Raw genomic sequence first — 9,289 nt, 5'->3', positions numbered from 1 at the left:
TGTGTTTTCTGGAATTTCCATTTATCACACTTGGCATTTCTTTTTTACTTCTCAACTGAAAGTCAAGCATAAGCTTTCCCTGACCTTATACATTTATAAGAGTTCTGGTATCTTTCAAACATTCAATTTAATTGGTGTTAAAATTGTGAAATTGCAGTAAATTTACATTAACACTTTCTTCTCTCCCTCTCTCTTTTTAAAAAAAAAAGTTAATGTGTGATCTTTAAAATAAATGTGCATATTCCTCCTACCAGTTGGTCTCTCCACCTTTCTAAATACATTGATTATTCCCCCCTCAAGAATAATACTCTCTTATTTTGAATAACAATAAAAATAACAATTTACAATAATCTAACTTTGCTATGACAGTTATATAAGTTGACTCAATGTCCATTAACTGGAAACAAAATTTCAGACAACTAGGTGTTATTTCATTAGAAAATTCCCATCGTAGTTACTTATTTATATGTTTATTTTCGTTCTTCCTAGAGTTAGGCGTATTTCAAGATACAGCTACAGAAATACTAAATTCTCTTCCTTGTTATCAGTACATGGTAAGGTGTTTAATGCAGGGAATTGCTCAGAGAATGCATCTGCATATTGTCACGTAGCATGACAAGATCATTCACCAGAGGATGTCAATAACATTTTAAGTCAATGTGTAGTGTTCACACTGAGTATCTGTCTAGCCATCATTCACAAAATTGTGAAACTCTCCCAGGCACACATCAGCTGTGTGTTCATGCCTCACCACTTCCCAAGCTGCTGAGATGCGCTCAGCACAATCTAATTCAGAAGCACCTCACCAGTATCACGAGCAGCAAGGTCAATTCCAGTTGTTCAAAACCAGATTTGATATAGGACCTGCTGTACACTGGCTCAGTGGCAATTTCTCAAGGCCGGAAAAAGAACTCCACAGCGCCACCAGTTGTCAAGAATGGTAGCACCTTTTATTTCGAATGACTCGTACAAAAAGTCCAGAAAGCAATAAAATGTTAGCATTCAGCCAGCCCATTTCATAGATCTGTCGGCCCAGTCTTATGAGAAAGTCTTGTTTTTGGCAGTCTAAGGCTGAACTTTCATGACAGGCCTTGTCTAGAAATTGGATTTTACTTATTCTTCGTCTCATTCAGAAGTCCACTTTTCACAAATGAAGTCCAATAATGCTAGCACTCAGCCCCTTTTTGTTAATGCAAGATCTCCGCTCATGACCTTCAACACCTCTACTAAATCTCTTTGGGATTTTTTTATGGAATTTCCAGGGAAATCAGGAGCTCTTGAGCATTCAGGACAATTATACTGCCATTTCCCTCAGAGACAACACTGCTAGCCCTGCTGACGGCGGCCCAGAGCCCTCAGGAGGCAAAGCTGGGTCCTAGGTGGTGTTGGAGGGAGAAGCTTTGAGTGTGTGTATGGGTGTGTGTGTGTGGTGTGGTATGTGTGGTGTGTGTGAAGTATATGGTGTATATGTGTGGTATGTACGTGTGATGCACGTGGTGCGTGTGGTGTGTGTGTGTGATGTGCAGTGTGTGTACATATGTGTGGTGTCAGGGAATGCGTGTGGCTCCCTGTTCTCAAGCCCCCTGGCTGCATCACGTCTGCCCCTTGAACCTCTGAAATTGCCACCACCCCTTTCTCTACTCAGGCTCCAGACCAGTCCCTCAGGTCCAGCTGGGGAGGAATGCAATGACATTCCCCTAAACCTGGAACTTCTCATTCCCTTGTCTCCCTCTCCAGGGGCCCTGCACTTCTCCCCACAACCAAATCCCAGTATTCCTAAGCCCCCAAACATACCCACGGATACAAGGAGGGCTGGGGAAGGGGATAACCCAATACCAGATAGACGCACCTGAGTCTCAGTTCCTAGGACTGTGTTACATCAATCTACCCATTACTAAAGAAATTTAATTCTTCAGTAAACAATCTTGTGCTCTTACCATGTGCTCAACAATGAGCTAGAACCTGAGGACATAATCATAAATAAGATGAGAGGTGTCTATGGGCACTGAACTCGGCTTAAAGAGATACACACACAAGGAAGAAGCATTTACAATCCTGGGCTCTAGACACTTGGCAGGAGGGGCAGGGTCCTAATAGAGGACAAGGAGAGAGACATTAACCCTAACGGGGCCTTGCAGAGGCTTCCTGGGAAAGGGGACGTCCAGGTAGTAGAAATTTGACTGACCAACAGAGATGTAGGAGAGGGCTTCAGGTAGAAGGCCTGGAACACTGAAAAGTTAAGTGAATTTTAATAAGCCCAGAGAATAAACCAACAACTGGGCATTTAAAAAATGGGGAAAAAAACCAAACTAGGTCAATTTTCCTCAAAACATGGTCCAAGGACTACCTGAAAAAGAGTCCCCCACTGTGCTTGTTTTTGAAAAAATGCTTTTAGTTGCTCTCCAGATTTATTCTCTTTGAATCAGGGGCATAGGAATGTGCATTTTAAACACATTTTCTAGGTGGTCCTTCCCAGAGTAAAGTTTGAGAACCAATGGACCAAATCAAGCGAGGCTGGATGAGGCAATTTCTAGAGTTTGGATTCTTCCTGAAATAAATGTGAAGCCTTGTTACTCAATGCAGTGACATAATTAAGATGTGTGTTTTTGATAGCTCACTAGAGAAGCAATTTAGAGAACGGACAAGTTGAGCAATAGAGAGATCTCTCTGCCCATTTTTAGCTGCGATCATTATGTTGAAGTTCAAGATCTCAGCATATTTAAATATATGGATTACCAATTATACACCCAACTAAAATCCTATCCAGTCACATTCTCCATTTCTGTCAGCCTGCTTTAGGGTGGTCAACTGTCCCATTTGCTCAGAACTGAGGGATTTCCCAGGATGTGGGACTCCAGTGATAAAAACAGAAAAGTCCAAGGCAAATTGGGACAAACTGGTCACCCTATAATGACAAAGAATAATCCCCATAATAATCCATCAGATCACTGAGAGTTCTCAATACAGTACTCTCCTTTTTAAAATGCTGAGATTAAAAGAATCTTTCTGAAAGAGAAAAAAAAGGGTATTAAAGAGAATGGAATTAAAACAATTGTTTGTAGGTGAAAAAAATAATCTCAAGCACACTGTTGCTTGAATGCAAATTTAAAACAGAAACAAAAATTCTGGCAGCACCTTTTAATCTGTAAGAACAGAGGCTCTTAAGCATGATGTTGCAATCAGTAGATGGGTATATTGCAAGGAAATTGTTTTTTACTACTCATAATTAAAGGATTGAGTTTGTAAATGATTTACTCTTAAAAATACAGAAAATCAAGGTTAGCTCACTTGCATTCTGTTATACTTTCTTCAGCAGGAGAGAGAGTGGTGGAGTTATGGCGTACATGCCCAGAATAACAAACAGCCGAGTTGGCTCAGTGATTCACTTTGGACAGAGGAATATACATCCTCCATCATTTCTCTACAGAGGAAAAGAGACTGAGAAGCACCACTTGAGTGGTAACTTGATAGGTCAGTTCGACATATTCAAACTTTAAAAAGGAAAGAAAGAAGAAAAAAAAGAGGAAAAGTTTAAATACTTTTACTTTAAATGCCCAGTTGTTACACCAGGACAGTTTTTACCCAAATGTTGGTACTACAGTTGATTTTAGATGGTATAAGGATAAAACATTTCAAATTGTAACACATTAGTACTTATTTTGCTACTAAGTAATGAAAAAGTATATAATTAGTATATCAAACCTGTCATTTCATGCATATTGTTGCCTAAGATGAAGTTAAGCATAAAAATAAGTCAATTAAAAAGGTATAATAGGGCTTCCCTGGTGGCGCAGTGGTTGAGAGTCCGCCTGCCGATGCAGGTGACATGGGTTCATGCCCTGGTCCGGGAAGATTCCACATGCCGCGGAGCGGCTGTGCCTGTGAGCCGTGGCCGCTGAGCCTGCGCGTCTGGAGCCTGTGCTCCGCAACGGGAGAGGCCACAGCAGTGAGAGGCCCGCGTACCGCAAAAAAAAAAAAAAAAAAAAAAAAAAAGGTATAATAAATAAGTGTATATGGGTGGTAGACAGCAAAAATTTGTGAAAGTGGTAGGGGGATGACTCAAGTGTGGGAAATGTTATACTTGTCTAAGTCAAAGCAGAGAAAAATGCTACATCTTTATTTTATAAAGATTAAGAGCAACAGAAATTTCACATTTCAAAACTAAGTTCCTCAATTTGTTGAACACTAGAAACTTCAGCTCATATATTTCTAACCACTTGAAGTTGTCAGGTCTGAGTTAATTTCCACAACAACTGTCCAGTTTTAAAAAAGCAAAATAACAATAGAAATTTATAATTACAATTTCAGCATCAATCCAATTACAGGGAATCTAATTTTCCAGCAACTGTGTGTCATGATCAAAATATAATAGCAGCTCATATTTTCAACTTGATTACCTAAGTGGATATCATCCACCTAAATAGGCCAGAAAATAAAACCTTTTGAGTCAAAGACAAAGAAAAACAGAAAATCATTAAAAAATAAAAATGCTTTGTCTATTGTATATATAGCTCATCTCTCCCATAGATGTTAAGATACAAGAATTTGCTTGGACAATAAAAACCATGGCATTTGTTAACTATGATTTTAAATCATTCCTGATACTTCTCCAAGTATCTTAAAAGTTCTTCCAAAACTCTATTGCAAAACTCTATAATGCAAAAAATAAGCTTTAAAATGCCTGCTGTCAGATTATATTTTCTCTCCTTTACAATCTAGTTATCATGAGACCACATTTTCAGTTGAACTCTCTGCTTTATAATTTGAATAAGTACAGTTCTCCTGGATTTAAGCAAAATATATCAGACTGGACTTTTATGCTCCAAAATGTATTTTCTTAAGTTAACAGGATTTTTCTTCCTGGAGAAGGTACCATTTCTTAAAATAAAATAAAACAAAATAAAATAAAACAAAATAAAATAAAAACATAAGTCATTGAAATTCAACCTATTACAGGTTGGTTTTCTCAATGGCCCCGTGTGCTATTGCTCAGTTACAGAAATGATGCTTTCAAGATCTATAGGAAGTCAGCAAACTATAGTTCTGAATCCCTTATTTATTAGTTTACTGCTAATAAAGTAAACTTCAACGTTCCTATGGGGTAAGAAAGCTCCTGATATCAGATAATCACAGAGAAGGATCTGAAAGTATCCTTGAGGATCAGGTTTTATATACATATCTTCATCATAAATAAGGTCTCTAAGAAATATTCTTATCCACTAACTACAATAGTCTCTCTTTTTCTAGAATAGTATGACATAATAGTAAAAGATGCCAAGTGTTGAAAGTGTTGGTTTGAATTCCAGCTCTCTTTTCCTCATCTGTAGAATAAGGATTATAACAGTACCTGCCTCATAAGGTTATTGTGAGGATTAAAGAGTAAATGCATACAAAGAACTTAGAAAAGTGTCTACCACGCAGTTTATTCAGTAAATTAGCTTTTATCATAAGCACTAGCCCATCACTCACTACCCTTGTACAAGCTGCCAAGGACTTGACTGGAATCACTATTCTCAAAGACCCATTTCCTTGGAAACACTCTGGGGAAATACTAACAGGAGGTTTTATTTAAGGCAGCCAATGTGCACCCAATGTATGATGATTAGACTAGACTATCCTGGAGTCTTTCTCAACTTTGAAATTAAATTAATACAGGGTGCTATTAAAGGAGAGTGAACGGGCTTTCCTTTAATTTCCTACACCTGACCATTATTGGTCTCACATCCCCAGTATTGTGCTCCGTAGCAGGATAAAAGGATTACTTACCTTTTAAAAGTGGCAGGAGGGGTTCCCTGGTGGCGCAGTGGTTGAGAGTCCGCCTGCCTGTGCAGGGGGCACGAGTTTGTGCCCCGGTCCGGGAAGATCCCACATGCCGCGGATCGGCTGGGCCCGTGAGCCATGGCTGCTGAGCCTGCGCGTCCGGAGCCTGTGCTCCGCAACGGGAGAGGCCACAACTGTGAGAGGCCCGCGTACCAAAAAAATAAAATAAAATAAGTGTCAGGAGATACTCAGGAGGATCTCCAAAACCAGACTGAAGACTACACAAACCGAGAGCGCGCCCACGTCTCCCGCCGCCGCCGTGGGAATGGAACCATCTACCCCAAGCGCCGGAAGCCAGCTCGCGCCGACCGCAGCGCGCCAGTCTGCGTCCTACCGCGCGGAGGCCCGACGGGTGTCATCGCGAGACCCGCTCGCTGAAATGGCCGCAGCCAGTCAAGGAAACTTGGAGGTGAATTTTGAGTCACTGGACCTTGCAGAACTTGCTAAAAAGCAGCCAGGGTGGTGCAAGCTGTTTGGGTAGGAATCTGGGCCTTTAGCTGAAAAGTATAGCGTGGCAACCCAGCTGTTAATTGGAGGGGTCACTGGATGGTGCACGGGTTTCTTATTCTGGAAGGTTGGAAAGTTGGCTGCCACAGCTCTGGGAGGTGGATTTTTCCTGCTTCAGCTTGCAAACCATACTGGCTACATCAAAGTGGATGGGCAGCGGGTAGAGAAGGATATGAAGAAAGCCAAGGAACAGCTGAAGATCCACAAGAGCAACCAGATACCTACGGAGGTCAAAAGCAAACTAGAGGAGGTGGTGTCGTTTGTGAAAAAGAATGTTCTAGTGACTGGTGGATTTTTCAGAGGCTTTCTGCTTGGTATGGCCTCCTAAAGAGGATGACTTCACTTCCTTATTCCTGGTTTTTCCAGCCAGCTGCCTCTTCACTCCATCATAGGATAGCAAGTCTCTCCTCTTGGTCCTCTTCTCCCATGCCTTCCTCCCTGCCGTGGCGTATCTGAACGGCTTCTGTAGGCATCTGTTGGTACAAGTGGATAAACGCCCCACCATGACCTTGACGGCAACGGAGGAGACAGTAGACATTAACTCTTCTCCCACCACACTCCCCCCTTGACTAATCTCTAGGTCAGCAAGAATATTCCTTTCTCTTCTATGTAAGATACTTACCAGAACAGGGTACAAGATGGCTCACCATGGAGCATGCGTGGATCCTCAAAGGTTGTCCCAAACTTGATTAGGAAAAGAAATAACAAGCATGTAAGATACCTTACTATGTTCTGCATGGAAAGGAACTGAATACATTTGCCTTTAAGCATGAAAGATTTTGGTATCTTGGTGTCTACTTTCTTTTGTAGTAGATTTTAAGTTACAGAATGAGAACTACTTCTACTGGCTCTAATTATCCTGACAAAATGGTAGCATGTGCACTACACTTGAAATATCTGAATACAGAACGAACTCGTTCTAAAGATACATATGCTGAGCTGAAGGTATTGTGTTTGGTGGGAAGGTCTTTAGGGAAACCAACCAATAGATACATTTAGGATGGTCAGACTTACTGAATCATTTAGAGTCATTCAGGTATTATCTAGGGATGTTTTCCACCATACAGGATAATACATCTCATGATTGTTTCCAAAGGATTTATTTATGGTAAAATAAGTGACTTTAGGTGGAAGAGGGAAGAAGCTATTGGATTTTTATTTAATAGAAAAGGTTTTAAGCTTTGAAATGTGAAATATTCTTTACCTCTTGTCAAAACATCAGGGCTAGCCATAGCTCCTCTGTGCCAATTCTACTATTTCTTTATCCAGTTAGTTACGAAATATATAACATTTGAACCAGAGTTTTTAAATGGTGGCATTCCAAGCATTAAGAATTGAGAACAGTAGCAACAGCACATGTGAAATAAATTATTTTCATCAAAGGTAATCTGCTGTCTCAGGATGACCCCAACTCTTTGAATTTTTCTTTAAAATAAAAGTTTATAGATATACACATGCTTAGAAACTTAACACATTTTTCTGTAATGGCCTTCTATTGTACCATCTAGAATATCCACTGCAGGAAGGCAAGGCTTGTATCTTCACCATTATATCCATGGAGCCAAGCACTTTATAGGTGCTCGGTATCTGTTGAATATATGAATAATGAGCTCATAGAAAAGTATCTGGAAAAGGGACTGATCCACAGGATTTGTGAGACTTTATGAGTTCTGAAAATTCAGAAAACTTGGAATTACTTCTTAAACTTGCAGGTGATCCCTTGCAAAATGTATGCTTTTAAGGCCTTCCTTTTAAAATGTTTATCTTTTAACTGACCTTGTGAATGATGCATTGAATTTGGAAATTGTAGCTACTAGTGGATGTGTGGAATTTTTTAGAATTCATCCATTTGCATTTTTCTCCTTATTATGTTATGGTAGTATTTAAAGGCAACATTAAGTTGTTTTGCTTGTAATTTGTATGAATTATATACAAATCATAATGGTAAAAAAAAAAAAAGACTGCGCCCATTTCTCAGGAACAAGCAGACCCACATTAGCCAAAATGTGAAAACCAGAAGGACTAAAAGGATTGAAATACCAGAGAATTTATTAATATAATACCTGACATCAGTAAGCTGAAGGACGATGTGTAAGAAACTTAACAGTCCTTGGTGAGTCATTATTCTTTAGTAAATGGGGATAAAAATATCTAATTTCAAAGATAACTCTGCAAGAGTGAATAAGCTACATCACATTTCTATCCTGAATTTAGATGCCATATGGAGGTTTGTTATTTAAATAAAAACAGTATTTAAAAATAACATGTCAGGGCTTCCCTGGTGGCGCAGTGGTTGAGAGTCCGCCTGCTGATGCAGGGGACGCGGGTTCGTGCCCCGGTCCGGGAAGATCCCACATGCCGCGGAGCAGCTGGGCCCGTGAGCCGTGGCCGCTGAGCCTGCGTGTCCAGAGCCTGTGCTCCGCAACAGGAGAGGCCACAACAGTGAGAGGCCCGCGTACCGCAAAAAGTAAATAAATAAAATTAAAAAAAAATAAAAATAACATTTCAGATATTACTAGATCTTTATTAAAGTATCATCAGTACAAAGTACAGCTGTGCTATGAAGTGAATTGTTTGCACAAGTATCTATTTCCTCTATTTTTTTAAAATCTCTAGTCAAATATTACCTTCCTCCTCAGATTCCTCAGAATCTTCCAATTATAATAACAAGGATCTCCTGGAGTTTTCAACGTAGGGTCCAAGATGGGTCTACTCTATGCTGCGTTCTAAGGATAGCAGAAATATATTATAGCAAGTGCTCATGGCTTTTTTTCCATTTATTGGAGTATAAAGAAAGAAAATACTCTTTTCACACTGGTGCCCTTTGAAATGAGGACCTTTGCTCCATAGAGCTTTCCTTAGTATGTGAAAAGTTAAAATAAAGAAAATAAAGTGTTCTCATACTTTCTACATTGAAATAACAATAGAAATAAAAATAATTCTGTCCTGTTGGGGCATTTTC

The 9,289-nt window shown here is 39.8% G+C and overlaps 1 pseudogene; it reads left to right on the top strand.

Moving 5' to 3' along the window:
* Positions 1–5,796: 5,796 nt before the first annotated feature.
* On the top strand, positions 5,797–6,920 carry LOC111166331 (FUN14 domain-containing protein 2 pseudogene; annotated as a pseudogene).
* The last annotated feature ends 2,369 nt before the right edge of the window (positions 6,921–9,289 follow it).

The sequence above is a fragment of the Delphinapterus leucas genome, chromosome 12 (genome assembly GCF_059928025.1).
Source record: "Delphinapterus leucas isolate spDelLeu-1000000601 "Yukka" chromosome 12, BTC_Dleu_Yukka2, whole genome shotgun sequence".
NCBI classification, from domain to species: domain Eukaryota; kingdom Metazoa; phylum Chordata; class Mammalia; order Artiodactyla; family Monodontidae; genus Delphinapterus; species Delphinapterus leucas.
This window is presented reverse-complemented; position numbering and strand designations above follow the sequence as displayed.